This window comes from Ambystoma mexicanum, chromosome 1p (assembly GCF_040938575.1).
Source record: "Ambystoma mexicanum isolate Mex_15411 chromosome 1p, UKY_AmexF1_1, whole genome shotgun sequence".
NCBI lineage: Eukaryota > Metazoa > Chordata > Amphibia > Caudata > Ambystomatidae > Ambystoma > Ambystoma mexicanum.
In genome coordinates this window covers 59510490-59533565 of record NC_090921.1, presented here as the reverse complement: position 1 = coordinate 59533565, position 23076 = coordinate 59510490, and the positions used below count along the sequence as shown (strand labels likewise).

Below are 23076 nucleotides of genomic sequence, written 5' to 3'. Positions count from 1 at the left end.
TTTTTTTCATTTGGATTTGGTTTGATGGACGGAACCTTTGGAGCCATTTTCATTTGGATTTATTTGGATTTAGCATTCATATTTTTCTTATTTATTTTGGACATCGAACCTTTTGTTTGTTATTTTTTGTTTTGTGTGATTTTCTATCATTCCGTTGATTTTGTATTTAATACATTTTCATTTCATACTTCATTTGTGTGGTATTCTCTCATTGGTTTTGTGCATGTTACAATGTGTGTTTTCACATTCACTGGCACCCCCATTGTGTGTGTCTGACGGACATGTATTGATGTGCATACTTGTCATTTGGGATCTATCATGACATGGGGATTTCTATGTGGAGTGGATGGAATACTTGGTTGCGTGTTTCAACTGGGGTGCCGTGGGGTGGAATTTGGGTGGGCATAATGGCAGCCCGTCACTGCTGGGTGAGTGGGGGTGCAGGGGGACATGAGTCGGGGCCTGCTGGCAGGTGCCCGTCAATGCTGGGTGGGCGAGTGGGTGGGGGGACATGAGTCAGGGCCTGCTGGCAGGTGCCTGTCACTGCTGGGTGAGTGGGGGTGCAGGGGGACATGAGTCGGGGCCTGCTGGCAGGTGCCCGTCAATGGTGGGTAGGTGGGAGTTTGCAGGGGGGCATGAGTCGGGGCCTGCTTGCAGGTGCCCATCAATGGTGGGTAGGGACATGTGTCAAGTCTCCAAGGTGCATGGTGCCAAGCGGGCTGCCTGCCGGGCATGCACAGGCATGATGGGCTGCCTGCGGGGCATACCCAGGGGTGATGGGCTGCCTGTGGGGCATGCCCAGGCGTGTAGGGTGCTTCCCTGTGGTGTGGGCTGCCTGCAGGGCATGGGGAGCGGGGTAGGGACACACCAGGAAGGACCCAAACTGCCAAATTGCGTGTGAAAATCCCTGTGCATGCCTCAGAATACACGTACCCCTCTCGCGCTTGCAAAAATGCATGTAATACTCCCCGCGCACCCCAGAAATACAAGTACCCCGCTCGCACAAGGCCTATCACATGTGAAACTCCCCACGAACCCCAGAAATACACAAAGCCCACTCGCACAAGGCCTATCGCGAGTGAAAATCCCCACGTACCCACCAAATACACATATCCCACACGTACAAGGCCTATCACGTGTGAAACTCCCCGCGTATCCCCCAAATACGCGTACCCCACTCGCACAAGACCTATCGCGTGTGAAACTCCCTGCGTACCACCCAAATACATGTACCCCGCTAGCACAAGGCCTATCGCATGTGAAACTCCCTGCATACCCCCCAAATACACATACCCCGCTCGCACAAGGCCTATCGTGTGTGAAACTCCCTGCGTACCCCCCTAATACAAGTACCCCGCTCGCCCAAGGCCTATCGTGTGTGAAACTTCCTGCGCACCCCCGAAATACACAAACCCTGCTCTTGCTTGGAGTATTGCATGTGAAACTTTCCACGCACCCCCGAAATACACGCAGGTACCCCATCCATCCTGGGCATGCCCCACAGGCAGCCCACACCACAGGAGGGTGCTTTTTCTATGCATTTTACCTGGTGAGTGCTCAGGGAGTTTTACACATGATGGGCCTGGCACAAGTGGGGTACATGTATTCTAAGGTGTGCGCTGGGATTTTTACACACGTTTTTGTGGTTGGGGGGGCTGTATGCTGGTCCACTGGACTTTGAGCCAGGTACTGGATTTGTGCGATTTCTTTGGCGCACGGGGCAGGGTTATGGGCATAACTGTTGCTGCTGCAGGGTCGCTGCGCCACTCTGCACCACAGCTGCTTATGGATGTTTTCATCCATGAATACGCTGTGCGCCTAAATGGGTTTTGGCACACGCACCACTTGAATATTGTATTCATTGGTGTTTAGATATTTGTCAGATTGGAGCAGAGATGACTTGTCACCATTCCAAATGAAGAGGATGCCATCAATATAGCATCCCAATAAACAATATTCTTGTTGTCAGTGAATGCAGTATGTTTCCAAGAATGTTTGCTTTAAAAAAAACATGAAGAGGTACACACAGGTCAGAGCAAATGTAATCGCTGCTGATAGATCTGATCATTAAAGAAGAAGATATGTTATTTGGTGTGAAATCCAGCGTGGATAAACGCATTTTGTTTTTGGTTTGTTATGAAATAGATCTAAATTTGAGAAAATATTCTGTTGTCTGTATACCTATTGAATGTTGAATGCTGGTGTAGAGAGATGCTACATCTAATGTGACCATCCTGTAGTTTGTTTCCCAAGAGATGAATTATAGCTGCTGAATAACATGTTTTGTATCTTTAAGGAATGAAGCCAAAAATGAGGCAAGAGGTTGTAGGTGTAAGTCAATATATTGTGAGATTATGTCAGTTAATGATCCTATTCCATTGATTATTTGACTGCATGGTTGGAAATTACAGAATTTGATATGAATCTTTGGAACAAAGTACATAGTTGCCATTATTGGGAATTATGTGTTCATGTAAAGATATTCATCTTCTGTTAACAGACCTTCTTCACACCAGTTTCTTCTCATTATTTGCCATTCTTTATTCAGGTCTGAAAGTGGATTATTTGTCTGTTTTTGTAGCATTTAGCATCATTTAAGTGGTGTTCTGCTTCTCGTACATAGTCTTCTCTTTTCATGATGACTATTTTGCTTCCTTTGTCGGCCATTTTTTAATGACTTCCTGATTTTTGCTTAGCTCTTTGAGTGCTAATTCTTCCCCTTTGGTGAGGTTGGGTTGAATTTTTGATTTCTTATTCAATAAGTAATTTTTTCTTAACCATTCAGAAAGTGCTTTAAATAAAAATCAATAACATTTTCAACCGGTAGTGTTGGGTTACATTTAGAGTGTATGTGGTTTCCTCTGACAGCTTAATTGCAATGCCTTGTTCTTCAGTGAATTGTTGAATTGTACATTCATCTTCAATGTCTTGTAAGTTCCACAAAGTTACTGTGTTTAACTGTAAGATCTGATGGCAGCTGGTATATTTCCGGTTTGATCATTTTCTCTGGTACATTTTCAAAGTATTTTTTGAGTTTCGGCCACCTACAAAATGTATATATGTGTAAATTAGTTTGAAAATAATCTGAGGTACTTGTTGGACTAAACGATATGCCTTTATTGAGGGCAGAAAAGATTTCTTGATTGAAGCGCCTATTGGACAAATTGATAACCAAGTCTATTTGTTGTGTCCTTGTATATTGGATCTTGTTAGCATTCCTGATGTGTTTCCTACTTGTTTTTTGATGCCTCTCCTCTTAACTCTTCGGTTCAGTTGCTTGATTTCATAATATTTTGTTTTGAAAGGTTTCCTGTGTTTGTGTCCGAACTGTCTGTTTGTTGGTAATTAATTTGGGGCTCCTTTTGTATCTCTTTCGTTGGTCTAAAAAAGGACATTCAGTTGTGTTGCAGGCTTGGTTAGGCAGGTCTTCTTGTTCTATCTCACTGCCACTAGTGGATTCAACATCTGATGATGATGGGGAGGAGATAGGTTTTGTGGATGCCGTTTGTTTCCCTTTGTTCAAGTCTCCAGGCATTTTTGTATAATTCTTTTTTTCTGAAAAGTGACTTTTTTTGTACTTATTATCATTTTCATCTCTAATAAACTTTTTCTGTTTCTTTTGCTTTAGTACTTTAGTATAATTTGCTAAATATTCATCTAAGATTTGGTAATTCTTTTATGTGATTTCTTGGAGATTCAGTGCTTCTATTTTTTGTTTAATAGTGCTTATTTCTTTCAATGTACGTTTATGTATTTAAACTGACTGGTTAATGACTTTGATCATCATTTCTTTGGATGTGTTGATTATTAGTTGTCCCCAATCATTAAGTGCTACTCTGTAATCTCCAAAAGGTGGGAATATGCATATCCTAGGTCCTCTAGGTATTCAGCCAACCTCAACGTACATTTTCATTGTTTTAATCTCCCACCGCTTGGATAGTACTTTTTTAGATAGGGCTTCTAGTTACTCAAACAATTTCTTTAAAGATGAGGAAGAGGAAGTTGTTGTTTGTCTGTGCCACCCATAAATGTGCTCCAGACGCTGCATTCCTAGACTGGAAATCTTCTGCCATCTTCTTAATCCTTGCTGATTGATACAGGGATTGATTGTGGTGCTGTATCCCAGTACTATTTATCAATGCCATGCAGATTTTTCTCTGCTGTGTGCTCATGCAGGGACTCATTAGGGTGAGGTTACATCATGCACTCTGTTGCTCAATCTCATAAAGCCGAAAGTGTGTGATCCACTAGTTTTTCACAGCCAATTCCAAATGTTAGGGGTAGAATCCTTTGGTACCCCCAGGGTATATATGTCAAGTAAAACCCAGTGAATTGTCAGACAGCCTATGAAGAAGAGTAACCAGGTTACCCACCTAGTGACAACCTTACTCCTAGTCCATAGTCCCCTTTCCTCCATACGTATTGGACATTCCTCCGTCCTTTGGGACAGGACCAGATCACTTTGTAAAAAGCATCATATTTTTCAAAAATGTGTCCTTCCTCTCTTTTTATACGGGGTACCGCACGCGGCCGTAACCCTGCCCTTCTTAGCTCTGCCCAGTGCATCGCCCATCAGTCCTTTTCTATCGCCAGGTCAGAGACCTTTAAGCAATAATAGAGGAACCTTATTAGAGGGGACAGCGGGCGGGCGTATGGAGGAAAGGGGACTATGGAATAGGGGTAAGGTGGTCACTACAGTGAGTAACCTGGTTATACTTCTACGTCCTATCCCATTTCCTCCATACTTATGGGAGATTGCCAAGCAATCTTCACAGAACTACAGTTGGATGGAAACCCCCTTACTGAAAACGGTTTTTCAGCACAACCTGGCCAAACTGAGCATCAGATCTGGAGCTCATGTCCAAGCAGTAATGTTTAAAAAAAGCCGATGGGGAGTCCCAAGTAGCCGCTTTCGCGATGGTCTCCCAGGGGACATACCTTTGAAAGGCAACAGCAGCTGCCTTGTCCCGTACCAGATGTGCATGAATCCCTTTAGGAGGCTGTAGACCCTGAATAGTGTAAGACTCCGTAATGCAGGCAGCAATCCATCTGGAGATAGTCGTTTTGGAGGCCTGCTTGCCTTGCGGGTTACCAAAGGTCACCAAAAGTTGAGAAGAACTCCTAAATTCAGAAGTTCTTTCCAGATAGAACTTAAGAGCTCTTCTAACATCCAGGCAATGCAAAACCCTCTCAGCTTCCGAAGCCGGGTATGGAAAGAAGACAGGCAGCGAGATTGACTGCTATAGATAGAAATCGGAAACCACCTTTGGTAAGAAAAAAGGATTTGTCCTAAGGACAACCTTATCCTTGTGGAAAACCAAGAAGGGATGCTCCACCGACAAAGCTTGGAGCTCACTCACACGCATAGCTCTCAACTCACACGCTTTTGGCGGGTGTCACCCGCCTTGTGAAGGGCTGACTCACCCGCCAAGCCTCCTGCACGCCCCTTCATTCCAATGGGCGTCTCACCCGCCAAAAATAAAATCGGGTGATTTCACCCGCCTTTGCAGCACAAATGGTTGAGAGCTATGCTCACACGCCTTGCCTAGGTAACGCGACCAAGAAAGCGAACTTCCACGAAAGGTGCTTAAGATCTACCGTAGCCATTGGTTCGAAAGGCTTATGGCACAAGGACGTAAGAACCACATTCATATCCCATGTCAGATGCGGTTTGCGAACAGGAGTGTAAAGACGCATTACACTCGCAAAGTGCTGTTTGCTCACTAGATTTGACAGTGAGAAAGAGCACTGGTCCGTGGATATTTAGGGGCACAGCCAAAAGATAAGTCCTGCATGACAGGACATGAATGCCCGACTCTGCTAGATGAGAGACGAAGGACAGCACTGTGTCAATCGTAGCCACTATGGGTCCAACTGTTTGGCTAAGTACCAGTGACAGAACCAAAGCCACTTGCTCTTATACTGAGACCTCGTCTAGGGCTTCCTGGCTGCCTGAATAATGCAGATGTTGTCAGCAGACAGGTTGAGATGTTCAAAAGATCTGAACTCAGTCACCATGCCGCCAAGCTCAACGATTGTGGGGAGGTGTGCCACAGCTGCCGATCTCTCTGATGAAGCAGATCGGGAACTAGCGGAAGCCTGATTGGTGCACACGCCGACAGATGTTGAAGCTCTGAAAACCAGAATCTGGCCGGCCACCACAGAGCTATGAGCAGAAGAGAACAGTTCACTGTGTTCTTCAGCTTGCAAATCATCCGATGAATCAGAGGCAGAGGTGACAAAGCATAGGCAATCATGTTGTGCCATGGATTCTGGAGAGCATCTCCCAGAGAGGAGGCTCCCAGCCCATTTCTGGAGGCATACAGAGGAAGTTTCTTGTATGTCAAAGTTGCAAAGAGGTCCCATTCTGGAGTGCCTCACCAAAGGAATATCTGTAAGAGGACCTCTGCTTTCAATTCCCACTCGTAGCTGACCATTGTTTGTCGGCTGAGGGAATCTGCCGTTATGTTCAGTTGGCCCGGGATGTGTACTGCCACCAGCCAGACACCATGCTGAACTGCCCATTCCCATATCTGAATGGCCAGATCCACAAAAGGAGGAGACTTGGTGCCCCCCTGCTTGTTGATGTAAAACATGGACACCACATTGTCCGTGCGGACACAAACCACTTTGTTGGCAATGACTGGCCTGAACGCCTTGAGCGCCAGGAAGATCACCAGAAGCTCCAGATGATTTATATGAAGGAACTTGTCTTGGGACGACCAGAGGTCGGAGACTTGAAGAAGATCCAACGTTGTACCTCACCCCAGAAGGGAAGAGTCCATCGTGAACATCACCATTGGAGCGGGGACTTGGAAACCCACACCCACCGACAGGTTGCTGAGAGATGACCACCACACCAGGTCCTCTCTCATGAAAGCCGGAATCGATATTATCTTGGAGTCGGGATCCAGAGCCTGACGCCAAGAACTCCGAAAAGCCATATGTGTCTGCCTCATCTTGAGCCGAGCAAGGGGAAGAGCCAATATGAAGGAGGCCATGAGGCCAAGAAGCAGCTGGAACCGCTAGGCTGACATGCTCTCCGACTGCGCAAACATCTGACACGTGGCCAACAGATCTGCCATTCTGTCCCCGGTCAGGTAAACTCTGCAGCCGATCGTGTTCCAACGAAAACCCAAGAAAGTCAAGTCCTGAGAGACCATCATGGAAGATTTCCACCAGTTCACCGACAGCCCAAACAGGAGCTGGAGGAGAGACTGAAGATGGCTCGAGGCTTTCAGCGGACAAGGACTGCGCAGCAGCCAATCGTCCAAATACGGATACACATGGATACCCTGTAGCCAAAGATAAGTTGCGATAACAGGCATCATCTTCGTAAAGACACGAGGAGCTGAGCTGAGGGAAAAAGGGAGCACTCGGAACTGGAAGGGCTCCTCCCCCACAGAAAACCGTAGGTATCTCTGATGCGGATTCCAGATCAGGATATGCCTGTACGCATCTTGGAGGTCCACCATGCTGAGCCAAACTTTATTTGACAGGGCGTGATCATCTTGAATTTCTCTTGGGGTAGAGAGAGATTGACCTGAGAACCATCTAGGATGGTGCACAGGCCAGCCAGGTTGGGTTTGGGCACAGAAAACAGCCGGGAAAAGAAGCCCTCCCCACGCTCCCCTAGAGGAACGGGTTCCACCGCCCTGAGATCCAGCAACTTCAGAATCTCGGCTCTGAGGGAGGGCAACCCTGACTGCTGGTAGGGAGGATTGATGGGTGGGGTAGAAGGAAGGGGTAAGCGGAAACCCGCCTGAGCGACTGACAAGACCCACCGTTCCTCAGTGATGGTCTGCCACTCCTCCCAATGAGACGCAATGCGTCCTCCCACCGGGGTCTTGTGCAAGCACAGAAAACCCTCATTTTGCTGGTTTGTAGGTGGCAGCACCACCTGAACTGGAGGAGGAGGCTTAGGAGCGGGAGAAAAACCGACTCTGTTGCTGTCTTCGGCAGGAATTTCCTGAAGGGGTGTCAAGCCTGCGGGATTTCCGATCTGAAAAAACCCTGAAACCAGAGGAAGGCCGAGGGTTTGACGACAATCTCTGTATTCTGAAAGGAGGTTTTACCAGGATAGACAAGGACTTGGCGGTCTGAGTGCTGTCCTTAGTATTGGTCAGCTCCACGTCTGTTGTAGAATGAAAGAGCTCTTTGCCATCAAAAGGCAGGTCCAAAACCTTATCCAGCACCTCCTTGGAGAACTTGGTGGTGAGCAGCCATGCCTGACATGAGGCATCCACACCAAGCATAAGGCCCCGGGCCGAGGTGTCGATGTAATACGCCGCACCCTCCAGCAGATCCTGTGCCAAGACCCTGGCATCCGACAAACCCGCTTTGAAATCTTCCAGCTTTTCAGTGGGAATAAACTCCTCATACTCCAACAGACCTTTCCACATTTTCATATTCGCCTCGCTAACACCAGTTCTGCATTGGCTTGTCGCAGCTGCAGGGCTGAGTTAGCAAAAATCTTCCTCCCAAGGGAGTCTAGAAGCTTATCCACTTGGGCCAGGACTTTTGTAGCTGTCGTAGAAGAGGATGACGCAGGTCTGGATTGCAAAGTGGCTGCAGCCACTGCCGTGGAGGAGGGGGGTGGACACGACGCTAAGGCCACCTCTTCCGAAGAATGGAGCCTGTAACACATGTCAATCTTCTTGTTGACAAACATTCCCGAGTGTGGTTTCTCCCAAACTTTACGGACCTCGGCCAAAACGTCCTTCTGCAAGAACAAGCCGGTACGCTCCAAAGGAGATAAGGTGAACGCCCCAAAAGTACACACTCCTGCGGAGCGGGTGCCTCATATACTGGAAAATCCAACAGACACATCATGTCCAGCAACCGGTCATGAAAAGCTCTGACAGAGCGGGGCTGGTCTTCGCTGTCCTGATAGCCCAGTACATCGTCCGACAGGTCCGGGTGAGGTTGAGTCATATCCGGCACCACTGGGGACAACGGAGTCACGGGTGGAAGAGTTGGGGAGGCCCAGCGGGTAAGGGCAGTGCCGGTGGAGGCACAGGAACCGCAGCTGGGACCGTCGGCACAGGCGGGCATATCTCCCTAAACAAGCATCCAAAGTACTCCTTCATGGGGTCTAAACGCATCATTTTTTGAAACTTGCCAAAAAAGGCGTCCTCCACTGATGGTTTCGGTGCGACAGTAGGAGGCCTCTCATGAGCGGAGTAATTCCAGGGGTGTAAGGGAGAGGGTTGCCAAGAGGGCCCTTCCCCACTGTTGTCTACATAAATCAAGGTGCCCCAATGCCGCAGGAAGGCAGACATTGTGCGGAAGAGGCATTCGAGCATTCCAGTCATAAACTGGACGAAACGGATGTGCACAAGGAAACCGATGTTCACCTGAAAAACCACCTCCTACACCTAGCGCGATAGCGTAGTTGTAAGGGATGTATCCAAAATGGCCACCGTGGTCTTGGCAGGAACAGCCGCCATTTTATAGGCACCTGAGGAGAACTGTGACATGTGTGGAAGTGAAGCAGGGGTCCCCACAGGTGGGTCAGGGGTCTTTATTTTAGTCTTTACACCAGGAACCTCAGCCGAACCAGTACTATGTGACCGAGAATGTTTCTGTGACATAGTAACAGCCAAACTAGCCTTCAAAGGCTGAGGAAGGACCTCAGCACTGCCGGTAACAGAGATATTACGGTACAAAACCTCACTCTGTGCCCCCTTAACAGATCTGGGGTCTCCACAAGACCGGGAACGATGAGGAACACACCTCACCGACAAGACCTTAACAGGCCTCTCAGAACTGCTGGTCACCTTAGCCTCTAAATGACGGGCCTCAGACCCGAGTCCGGTAAAAGCCACTTCACAAGGGGCCTCAAACATCTGTTCGGTGTTGACAACCTCAACCGAGGTCTCAGGGCGTACCCCAGTGATTTTACAGGAAGCTCCAACCAACGAGACCTCAAAGCAAGCTCTGGTACCTGATGCCTCAGTAGAATTGGGCCCACAAATAGCCCCCACACGATGGGCCTCGGAATGTAACCCGGTATCAATAGTACATTGAAACACCTCCTCCCACCGTTCTAAATGACATTGAAGTGCCCTGACCGAAAGGGAGTCGCAATAAAAGCACGAGTCCCACCAGTGGTCCGGACCCAAATACTCTAAGCAAAGAGGATGGGGATCTGCCCTAGCGAAACGTTGCTGACAAAAAGAACAATTTGGAAAGTCTAGCTGAAACGGCATGGACGGACTACCATGCGACCGCTAAGCCAAAGCAAGAGAGGAGGAACTGGAAGGAAAAAAATCTTCAGAAGATACAAGTGTGTCCAGTCTCAAGCGAGCGGAGAAAAGGACTGATGGGTGATGCGCTGGGCGGAGCGAGGAAGAGTGGGGTTACGGCCGCGTGAGGTACCCCGCGCAAAAAGAGAGGAAGGACACATTTTTGAAAAATGTCATGCTTTTTACAAAGTGCTTCCGTCCCGTCCCATAGGATGGGGGAATGTCCCATAAGTATGGAGGAAAGGGGATGGGACCCAATGTCTTCTGCAGCTGATCATTCCAATGTTGAGAGAGTAACCTGGAAAATAGCTCTCTTGATAACTTGCTCATCTCAGACCTTTATCAACCTCCGGTCACAGGATGTGGATTCCTCCAGCACTTACCCAGCACTCATCCCCACAGCTCAACACACTGAGTACCAGTGCAATTGTTCATTCATAACAGCCAGAAAGTAATACAACGCTAAGAAGTGGAAGGCACCAACATTGTGTCCTAATTCAAGAAAATGTATATTTGGCATCAGAACTTTCCAGGAATACTCAATAAGTGTCTCTCAATCCAGTCCCAGTGGCACAACCTTCGTACAGCTCAAGTCGTTTTTTGCTGTTTTTTTTTTCTGATTTTCTTTCCTCAGAAAAAAAAATCAAAAAACATAGGGGGTATGGAGAAGGGAATATAAAGTGTGAGGGTGTTGGGAATAGAGTTACATTAACAGGGGAAGGGGTTCTGGTGGGAACCCTGCAAAAAAGAAAATTTTGTATGGGCTTATTTGAGTGAAAAAAACAGACAAAAAACCCATTGAAAAAATGAATGTTGAAAAATGAACATAGAACCTTCCCAGTTACTATTGCCTTCAGAGGGACAGGTCTTAGGGTGACCCTTTTCTTCAGATCGAGCCCATGAGCAAATACCCATAGATCCTGCGGCTGAAGGACCAAAGTGTGCACAGCAAACAGCTTATAACTCAAAGAACACAACTGCTTTCAGGTCTAATGCATCCTGTGCTAGTATGCAATGATAACTACACTTGTAGACCTATGTGCCTATGTCATGCAGTGTGTAAATGATCAACTATGACATGCACGTATAGTACAGAGAACACCAATGTATGAAATAATTAAATCTGTGTTTTTGCATTGTTGCAGATGGCCTTTCTGTTGACAGTAAGTGAACAATGATTTTGGGTGGGGAAAAGTTCCATGCTTGTGATTGGGAAACCAACTTATGCTTTTGGAAATTTTATAGTTCATCACTCCAGAATCAGTATTATTTTGTGTTGCATGTTGGAATAAATTAAATGAAGTTGTTTCACAATCAAAGCTTTAGACAAAGTATCACACCTGTAGGTCAGCCCAAAAACCCATCGATCTATTTTGCGGGGGTCAAAAAGTAGTGCAATTAAAACATTATATATGCAAATATGGCTGAGAGGGTCAGTTAGCTCCATCGTACTGGAAAACTGAAAACACTCTGGACACGGCCATTTCAGTTACACATTTTACAACTATAAACAGCAAGATCTACATATGCAACATTTATCACCTACAAGTCAAACCCACATTTCCTATTAGGTAGCCCCTATACATAAATCTAAGCATCACCTATATTTCATTACCCTATTGGTCCGTGGAGTATTGGTGCTCCCTTGAATGCATCCCCTCGTGAATGACATAATTGTTAAGGTGGTCCCCAATCAATAATCCCCCTCCCTATACATAAATCTAAACATCACCTATATTTCATTACCCTATTGGTCCGTGGAGTATTTGTGCTCCCTTGAATGCCTCCCCTTGTGAATGACATAATTGTTAAGGTGGTTCCGAATCAATAATCAATAATAGAAAAGTAAAGAAACCAACTCAAGAAAATTGAGTAAATGCAAGTTCACAAGAGCACCCAGCTTTATTCAAACCTGAATCGGCTGTGAAAACACCAATGAGCATTATCAATGTTATTATGTAAAACACGAGCTCCAAAAACACATGACACATGACACCATAGTGATAACAAAACCTCTTCTACCATTGGTTAAGGCAATATGACTCACATGACGGCTTCTACTACTGGATCTTCTTTAACTGACAGTTTCTCCTAAGATAGCTTCTCCTAGGGTCTACTAAAATCGTTTACACAATATTCTGCTACTTTATTGGTTGGCACCATGCTCCGGTAGTCAACCTGGCAGTCACAATCATAATTGGTCGGTGGTTTGCTCCTCCCACCTTGGGCACTTTTGATGTTATGCCAGGATGCGTGGAAGGAAAGGAGCGATGGGTGGAATACTATGAATCCGTTTGAGGAAGTCAACTCACTTCATATTCTCAAACCTGAGACCTTCACCTGCCATTTTGGTTGTGACATTGACGCTGCCCCTGTGTCTGGTTGCACAACAGAAATAGCAGGTGCGCTGCCTAGTCAAGCCAGGAATAAATGGGCATTGTTCCAATTCCGTGGTAGTGGACAACTACTTCAGACCTCATGTTCATCTATTTATTTAGTTGTCTGCTATTCTAAACAATATTTGATGCTCTGTGTGTTTATTTAATAAGCTGCTGTATGGCACGTTAGCCTCCTGCACCTGGAGGTCAAAAGATATCTGTATTTTCTCACTGCTACAAACAGAATCTAATTACCTTTTATAGTTGGATGCTGTGCACGTCTGGGAAATGTTATCTAGTGGTTTTGATTCCCAGATGTGGGCCCCCTCTTTCATAACATTGGCACTTGAGTATTTGTCTGCATATTGCATGTTTTGGGACTGTGTGTGTAAAGCAATTTCGAGGTCAGGATTCAGTATTTCAGAAAAATTGCCTTTCACAGTTATGGTGGTACATTGTTTCACTCTCTACCTTGTTAATGTTCTACATGTCTTGTTCGTTGCATGCTGCCATATATTTAGTCCCTGCCCATGTATGATGACATATACTTCTACTTATGTTCATGTCTGTGCTACTTTGTGTTACCCTATGTGGGTCTGCGCCATACTTTTTTAGCTTGTAAATCCTCCCTACTTAGGCCCTTCATTGTGTGGTGCAACGTATTCTACTCTTTATTTTATTATTTATTTGTTTATTTCTACCGCGCCTTAGCTCGCAGGCATCAGGGCGCAAAACAGAACAACATAAAACTAAAATGGCTGCTTGGGGGCTAGTTTATTCGAACATGGTTGTTTTCAATTTTTTTCGGAATGTACTGTAACTTTCCTCTGATCGCATAGATGAAGGAAGTTTATTCCAGTTACTTGCCACTTAAGAGGGAAAGATTTACCTTTTCCTCAAGCTTGTTTAGCTTGTGTTATAACAAGAAGGTGTGTGGTCCTTGAGCGCAGGGTCCTGTTGGGGAGTATTTTATTAATGTTTGCTTTAGGTAGTCTGGAGCCTCTCCATACAGGCATTTAGGCACCATAGCCAGTGTGCAGGTGGGACCGTCGTGGGACCTTCGGCGTAGACAGGCATATCTCCCTAAACAAGCATCGAACGAACTCCTTCATGGGGTCAGAACGCATCAGGTTTTGAAACTTCCTAAAAAAAGTGTCCTCCGCTGATGGTTTAGGTGCAACAGGAGGAGGCCTCTCATGAACGGGGTAATTCCAGGGGTGTAAGGGAGAGGGTTTCCAAGAGAGCCCTTCCCCACTGTTGTCTACATAAATCAAGGGGCGCCAATGCTGCAGGAAGTGAGACATTGTGCGGTAGAGGCATACGAGCGTTCCAGTCATGAACTGGTCGAAACGGATGGACACAAGGAAACTGATGTTCACCTGAAAAACCACCACCTACACCTAGGGCCGATGGCGTAGTGTAAGGGATGTATCCAAAATAGCCGCCGTGGTCTGAGCGGGAACGGCTGCCATTTTATAGGCACCTGAGGAGAACTGCGACATGTGTGGAAGTGAATCAGTGGTCCCCACAGGTGGGTCAGGGGTCTTCATTTCAGCCTTAACACAAGGAACCTTGGCCGAACTGGTACAGTGTGGCTGAGAATGTTTCTGTGACATAGTAACAGCCAAACTAACCTTCAAAGGAAGGACCTCAGCACTGCCAGTAACAGAGGGATTATGGTCCAAGACCTCACTCCGGGTCCCCTCAACAGATCTGGGCTCTCCGCAAGAGCGGGAAGGATGAGGAACACACCTCACCGACAAGACCTTAACAGGCCTCTCAGAACTGCTGGTCACCTTAGCCTCTAAACGACAGGCCTCTGACCCGAGTCCGGTAAAAGCCTCTTCACAAGGGGCCTTAAACTTCAGTTTGGTATCAACAACCTCAACCAAGGTCTCAGGGCGTACCCTAGTGATTTTACAGGGAGCTGCAACCAAGGAGACCTCGAAGCAAGCTTCGGAACCCGATGCCTCAGTAGAACTGGGCCCACAAATAGCCCCCACAGGATGGGCCTCGGAATGTAATCCGGTGTCAATAGTACATTGAAACACCTCCTCCCACCACTCCAAACGACAATGGAGCATCCTGACCGAAATGGAGTCGCAATAAAAGCACGAGTCCCACCGGGGGTCCGGTCCCAAGCACTCTATGCAAAGAGGATGGGTATCCACCCTAGTGAAGCGTCGCTGACAAGAAGAATAATTTGAAAAGTCTAGCTGAAACGGCATAGATGGACTACCACACAACCGCTAAGCCAGAGCAAGAGAGGAGGAACTAGAAGGAAAAAATCATCAGAAGATACAAGTGCATCCAGTCCAGAGCGAGCGGAGAAAAGGACTGATAGGTGATGGACTGGGCGGAGCTAAGAAGGGCAGGGTTACAGCTGTGTGCGGTACCCCGCGTAAAAAGAGAGGAAGGGCACATTTTTGAAAAATGTGATGCTTTTTTACAAAGTGCTCTGGTCCCGTCCCACAGGATGGAGGAATGTCCCATAAGTATGGAGGAAAGGGGACGGGACGTAGGAGTAAATGAATTTGCATGTGGTGATTTCTGCCGTTGACAGAGCCAGAACTAATTATGGCTTGTTTTGTTAAAAGCTCTAAACTTACTCCTAGATCCATATCAGAGTGAGAAGACACAGAAAAAGCTTTAAATGGGTGCAGGCCGGTGGTGAATGATATGATACATTGAGGAAGTGTCAAAGTGCCCAATGTCATCTGCAGCTGATCACTCCAATGTTGAGAGAGTAACCTGGAAAAATAGCTCTGCATGATAACTCGCTCATCTCAGACCTTTATCAACCTCCGGTCACAGGATGTGGATCCCTCCAGCACTTACCCAGCATTCATCCCCCACAGCTCAACACACTGAGTACCAGTAAAAGTTTTATTCATAACAACCAGAAAGAAATACAATGTTAGGAAGTGGAAGGCATCAACATTGTGTCCTAATTCAAGAAAATGTATATTTGGCATCAGAACTTTCCAGCAATACTCAATAAGTGTCTCTCAATCCAGTCCCAGTGGTACAACGTTCGTACAGCTCAAGTCGTTTTTTTGCTGGATTTTATTGCAGATATTCTTTCCTCGAAAAACAAAAAAACATCGAACAAAATAGGGGGGATGGAGAAGGGAATATAAGGGGTGAGGGTGTCAGGAATAGAGTTACATTAATAGGGGAAGGGGTTCAGGTGGGAACCCTGCAAAAAAAAATCATTTTGTATGGGCTTTTTCGAGAGAAAAAAACAGGCAAAAATCCCATCGAAAAAAACGAATGTTGAAAAATGAATATAGAACCTTCCCAGTTACTATTGCCTTCAGAGGGACAGATCTTGAGGTGACCCTTTTCTTGACATCGAGCCCTTGAGCAAATACCCATAGATCCTGCGGTTGAAGGAACTCATTGTGCACAGCAAACAGCTTATAACTCAAAGAACACAACTGCTTTCAGGTCTAATGCATCCTGCGCTAGTATGCGATGAGAACTAGACTTGTAGACCTATGTGCCTATGTCATGCAGTCTGTAAATGATCAACTGAACACCAATATATGAAATAATTAAATCTGTGTTTTTGCACTGTTGCAGTTGGCCTTTCTGTTGACGGTAAGTGAACAATGATTTTGGGCGGGGAAAAGTTCCATGCTTGTGATTGGGAAACCAACTTATGCTTGTGGAATTTTTATAGTTCATCACTCCAGAATTGGTATTATTTTGTGTCGCATGTTGGAATAAATTAAATTAAGTTGTTTCACAATCAAAGCTTTAGACAAAGAAAAGTATCACATCTGTACGTCGACCCAAAAAACGATTGATAAACAATATTCTGAGGGGTCAAAAAGTAGTGCAATAAAAACATTACATATGCAAATATGGCCGAGAGGGTCAGCTAGTTCCATCGTACTGGAAAACTGAAAACACTCTCGACACGTCCATTTCATTTACACATTTTACAACTATAAACAGCAAAATCTACATATGCAACACTTATCACCTACAAGTCAAACCCACATTTCCTATTAGCTAGCCACTATACATAAATCTAAGCATCACCTATATTTCATTACCCTATTGGTCCGTGGAGTATTTGAGCTCCCTTGAATGCAACCCCTTGCAGCCGGTAACTCAAGATGACATATACTTCTACATATGTTCATGTCTGTGCTACTTTGTGTTACCCTATGTGGGTCTGCCCCATACTTTCTTAGCTTGTAAATCCTCCCTACTTAGGCCCTTCATTGTGTGGTGCAACATATTCTACTCTTTATTTTATTATTTATTTGTTTATTTCTACCGTGCCTTAGCCCGCAGGCATCAGGGCGCAAAACAGGAGAACATAAAACTAAAATGGCTGATTGGGGGCTAGTTTATTCGAACATGGTTGTTTTCAATTTTTTGAAGGCACCAACATTGTGTTCTAATTCAAGAAAATGTATATTTGGCATCAGAACTTTCCAAGAATACTCAATAAGTGTCTCTGAATCCAGTCCCAGTGGCACAATGTTCATAAAGCTGAAGTCGTTTTTTTGCTGTTTTTTTTGCTGATATTCTTTCCTCGAAAAAAAAACCATCAAACAACATAGGGGGTATGGAGAAGGGAATATAAGGGGTGAGGGTGACGGGAATAGAGTTATATTAATAGGGGACAGGGTTCTGGTGGGAACCCTGCAAAAAAAAAAAAACATTTTGTATGGGCTTTTTCGAGAGAAAAAAACAGGCAAAAAACCCATCGAAAAAAATGAATGTTGAAAAATGAACATAGAACCTTCCCAGTTAGTATTGCCTTCAGAGGGACAGATCTTGGGGTGACCCTTTTCTTGAGATCGAGCTCATGAGCAAATACCCATAGATCCTGCGGCTGAAGGACCACATTGTGCACAGCAAACAGCTTATAACTCAAAGAATACACCTGCTTTCAGGTCTAATGCCTCTTGTGCTAGTATGCAATGATAACTACTCTTGTAGTCATATGTGCCTAGGTCATGCAGTGTGTAAATGATAAACTATGACATGCACTTATAGTACAGAGAACACCAATGTATGAAATCATTAAGTCTGTGTTTTTGCACTGTTGCAGATGGCCTTTCTGTTCACGGTAAGTGAACAATGATTTTGGGCGGGGAAAAGTTCTGTGCTTGTGATTGGGAAACCAATTTATGCTTTTGGAATTTTTATAGTTCATCACTAGACAATCTGTATTATTTTGTGTTCCATGTTGGAATAAATGAAATGAAGTTGTTTCACAATCAAAGCTTTAGACAATTTATCACATCTGTAGGTTTGCCCAAAAACCGATCGATACACAATATTCTGAGGGGTCAAAAAGTAGTGCAATAAAAACATTACATATGCAAATATGGCCGAGAGGGTCAGTTAGCTCCATCGTACTGGAAAACTGAAAACACTCTCGACACGTCCATTTCAGTTAAAAATTTTACAACAATAAACAGCAAAATCTACATATGCAACACTTATCACCTACAAGTCAAACCCACATTTCCTATTAGCTAGCCCCTATACATAAATCTAAACATCACCTATATTTCATTACCCTATTGGTCCATGGAGTATTTGTGCTCCCTTGAATGCCTCCCCTTGTGAATGACATAATTGTTAAGGTGGTTCCCAATCAATAATCTATAGTAGAAAAGTAAAGCTACAACTCCAGAAAATTGAGTAAATGCAAGTTCACAAGAACACTCAGCTTTATTCAAACCTGAATCGGCTGTGAAAACACCAATAATCACTATCAATGTTATTATGTAAAACACAAGCTCCAAAACATGTGACACATGACATCATAGTGATAACAAAACATCTTCTACCATTGGTTAAGGCAATATGACTCACATGACGGCTTCTACTACTGGATCTTCTTTAACTCACAGTTTCTCCTAAGATAGCTTCTCCTAGGGTCTACTAAAATGTTTTACACAATATTCTGTTACTTTATTGGTTGGCACCATGCTCCGGTAGTCAACCTGGCAGTCACAATCCTAATTGGTCGGTGGTTTGCTCCTCCCACCTTGGGCACTTTTGACGTTATGTCCGGATGCGTGGAAGGAAAGGAGCCATGGGCGGAATGCTATGAATCCGTTTGGGGAAGTCAACTCACTTCATATTCTCAAACCTGAGACCTTCATCTGCCAATTTGGTTGTGACATTGACGCTGCCCCTGTGTCTGGTTGCACAACGGAAATAGCAGATGGCTGCCTAGTCAAGCCAGGAATAAATGGGCATTGTTCCAATTCCGTGGTAGTGGACAACTACTTCAGACCTCATGTTCATCTATTTATTTAGTTGTCTGCTATTCTAAACAATATTTGATGCTCTGTGTGTTTATTTATTAAGCTGCTGTATGGCACGTTAGCCTCCTGCACCTGGAGGTCAAAAGATATCTGTATTTTCTCACTGCTACAAACAGATTCTAATTACCTTTTATAGTTTGATGCTGTGCACTTCTGGGAAATGTTATCTAGTGGTTTTGATTCCCAGATGTGGGCCCCCTCTTTCATAACCTTGGCGCTTGAGTATTTGTCTGAATATTGCATGGTTTGGGACTGTGTGTGTAAAGCAATTTCGAGGTCAGGATTCAGTATTTCAGAAAAATTGCCTTTCACAGTTATGGTGGTACATTGTTTCACTCTCTACCTTGTTAATGTTCTACATGTCTTGTGTGTTACATGCTGCCATTTAGTCCCTGCCCATGTATGATGACATATACTTCTACATATGTTCATGTCTGTGCTACTTTGTGTTACCCTATGTGGGTCTGCGCCATACTTTTTTAGCTTGTAAATCCTCTCTACTTAGGCCCTTCATTGTGTGGTGCAACGTATTCTACTCTTTATTTTATTATTTATTTGTTTATTTCTACCGTGCCTTAGCCTGCAGTCATCAGGGCGCAAAACAGAACAACATAAAACTAAAATGGCTGATTGGGGGCTAGTTTATTCGGACATGGTTGTTTTCAATTTTTTTCGGAATGTACTGTAACTTTCCTCTGATCGCATAGATGAAGGAAGTTTATTCCAGTTACTTGCCACTTAAGAGGGAAAGATTTACCTTTTCATCAAGCTTGTTTAGCTTATTGTATAACAAGAAGGTGTGTTGTCCTTGAGCGCAGGGTCCTGTTGGGGAGTATTTTATTAATGTTTGCTTTAGGTAGTCTGGAGCCTCTCCATACAGGCATTTATGCACCAGAGCCAGTGTGCAGGTGGGACCGTCGCTGGGACCGTTGGCGTAGACAGGCATATCTCCCTAAACAAGCATCGAACGAACTCCTTCATGGGGTCAGAATGCATCAGTTTTTGAAACTTCCCGAAAAAAGCGTCCTCCGCTGATGGTTTAGGTGCAACAGGAGGAGGCCTCTCATGAACGGGGTAATTCCAGGGGTGTAAGGGAGAGGGTTGCCAAGAGAGCCCTACCCCACTGTTGTCTACATAAATCAAGGGGCGCCAATGCCGCAGGAAATGAGACATTGTGCGATAGAGGCAAACGAGCGTTCCTGTCATAAACTGGTCGAAACGGATGGGCACAAGGAAACTGATGTTCACCTGAAAAACCACCACCTACACCTAGGGCCGATGGCGTAGTTGTAAGGGATGTATCCAAAATAGCCGCCGTGGTCTTGGCGGGAATGGCCGCCATTTTATAGGCACCTGAGGAGATCTGCGACATGTATGGAAGTGAATCAGGGGTCCCCACAGGTGGGTCAGGGGTCTTCATTTCAGCCTTAACACAAGGAACCTCGGCCGAACCGGTACTGTGTGGCTGAGAATGTTTCTGTGACATAGTAACAGCCAAACTAACCTTCAAAGGAAGGACCTCAGCACTGCCAGTAACAGAGGGATTACGGCCCAAAACCTCACTCCGTGCCCCCTCAACAGATCTGGGCTCTCCACAAGAGCGGGAAGGATGAGGAACACACCTCACCGACAAGACCTTAATAGGCCTCTCAGAACTGCTGGTCACCTTAGCCTCTAAATGACGGGCCTCTGACCCGAGTCTGGTAAAAGCCTCTTCACAAGGGGCCTTAAACTTCCGTTCAGTGTCAACAACCTCAACCAAGGTCTCAGGGCGTACCCTAGTGATTTTACAGGAAGCTCCAACCAAGGAGACCTCGAAGCAAGCTCCGGTACCCGATGCCTCAGTAGAACTGGGCCACAAATAGCCCTCACAGGATGAGCCTCGGAATGTAATCCGGTGTCAATAGTCCATTGAAACACCTCCTCCCACCACTCCAAATGACATTGAAGCATCCTGACCGAAAGGGAGTCGCAATAAAAGCACGAGTCCTACCAGGGGTCCGGACCCAAACACTCTAAGCAAAGAGGATGGGGATCCACCCTAGCGAAGCGTCGCTGACAAGAAGAATAATTTGGAAAGTCTAGCTGAAACGGCATAGATGTACTACCACACGACCGCTAAGCCAGAGCAAGAGAGGAGGAACTAGAAGGAAAGAATCTTCAGAAGATACAAGTGCGTCCAGTCCCGAGCGAGCGGAGAAAAGGACTGATAGATGATGGGCTGGGAGGAGCTAAGAAGGGCAGGGTTACGGCCGTGTGTGGTACCCCGCGTAAAAAGAGAGGAAGGGCACATTTTTGAAAAATGTGATGCGTTTTTTACAAAGTGCTCTGGTCCCATCCCACAGGATGGAGGAATGTCCCCTAAGTATGTAGGAAAGGGGACGGGACGTAGGAGTAAATGAATTTGCATGTGGTGATTTCTGCCATTGACAGAGCCAGAACTAATTATGGCTTGTTTTGTGAAAAGCTCTAAACTTAGTCCTAGATCCATATCAGAGTGAGAAGACACAGAAAAAGCTTGAAATGGGTGCAGGCTGGTGGTGAATAATATGATACATTGAGGAAGTGTCAAAGTGCCCAATGTCATCTGCAGCTGATCATTCCAATGTTGAGAGAGTAACCTGGAAAGATAGCTCTGCGTGATAACTCGCTCATCTCTGACATTATCAACCTCCGGTCACAGGATGTGGATCCCTCCAGCACTTACCCAGCATTCATCCTCCACACCTCAATACACTGAGTACCAGTAGCATTGTTTGTGCATAACAACTAGAAAGTAATACAACGTTAGGAAGTGGAAGGCACCAACATTGTGTTCTAATTCAAGAAAATGTATATCTGGCATCAGAACTATCCAAGAATACTCAATAAGTGTCTCTGAATCCAGTCCCAGTGGTACAACCTTCATACAGCTGAAGTCATTTTTTTGCAGGATTTTATTGCAGATATTCTTTCCTCGAAAAAAAAAATCAAACAAAATAGAGGGTATGGAGAAGGGAATATAAGGGGTGAGGGTGTCAGGAATAGGGTTACATTAATAGTGGAAGGGGTTCTGGTGGGAACCCTGCAAAAAAAATCATTTTGTATGCGCTTTTTCGAGAGAAAAAAACTGGCAAAAAACACATTGAAAAAAACGAATGTTGAAAAATGAATATAGAACCTTCCCAGTTACTATTGCCTTCAGAGGGACAGATCTTGAGGTGACCCTTTTCTTGACATCGAGCCCATGAGCAAATACCCATAGATCCTGCGGTTGAAGGACCACATTGTGCACAACAAACAGCTTATAACTCAAAGAACACAACTGCTTTCAGGTCTAATGCATCCTGCGCTAGTATGCAATGATAACTACACTTGTAGACCTATATGCCTATGTCATGAAGTGTGTAAATGATCAACTGAACACCAATGTATGAAATAATTAAATCTGTGTTTTTGCACTGTTGCAGGTGGCCTTTCTGTTGACGGTAAGTGAACAATGATTTTGGGCGGGGAAAAGTTCCATGCTTGTGATTGGGAAACCAATTTATGCTTTTGGAATTTTTATAGTTCATCACTCCACAATCGGTATTATTTTGTGTTGCATGTTGAAATAAATTAAATGAAGTTGTTTCACAATCAAAGCTTTAGACAAAGTTTCACATCTGTAGGTCTGCCCAAAAACCGATCGATAAACAATATTCTGCGGGGTCAAAAAGTAGTGCAATAAAAACATTACATATGCAAATATGGCCGAGAGGGTGAGTTAGCTCCATCGTACTGGAAAACTGAAAACACTCTCGGCACGTCCATTTCATTTACACATTTTACAACTATAAACAGCAAAATCTACATATGCAACACTTATCACCTACAAGTCAAACCCACATTTCCTATTAGCTAGCCCCTATACATAAATCTAAACATCACCTATATTTCATTACCCTATTGGTCCGTGGAGTATTTGTGCTCCCTTGAATGCAACCCCTTGTGAATCACATAATTGTTAAGGTGGTTCCCAATCAATAATCTATAGTAGAAAAGTAAAGATACAACTCCAGAACATTGAGTAAATTCAAGTTCACAAGAACACTCAGCTTTATTCAAACCCGAATCGGCTGTGAAAACACCAATAATCATTATCAATGTTATTATGTAAAACACGAG

At 45.0% G+C, this 23076-nt stretch overlaps 1 long non-coding RNA gene across 2 annotated transcripts in view; it reads left to right on the top strand.

Annotated features, from left to right (window-relative positions):
• The window catches only part of LOC138582445 (uncharacterized), a 388580-nt gene that overhangs the window by 88157 nt on the left and 277347 nt on the right, over positions 1 to 23076 (top strand). For both annotated transcript variants that reach the window (XR_011305059.1, XR_011305096.1), the window contains exon 3: positions 22380 to 22397. This is a non-coding gene — a long non-coding RNA (uncharacterized lncRNA). The remainder of the gene's footprint in view (positions 1 to 22379; positions 22398 to 23076) is intronic.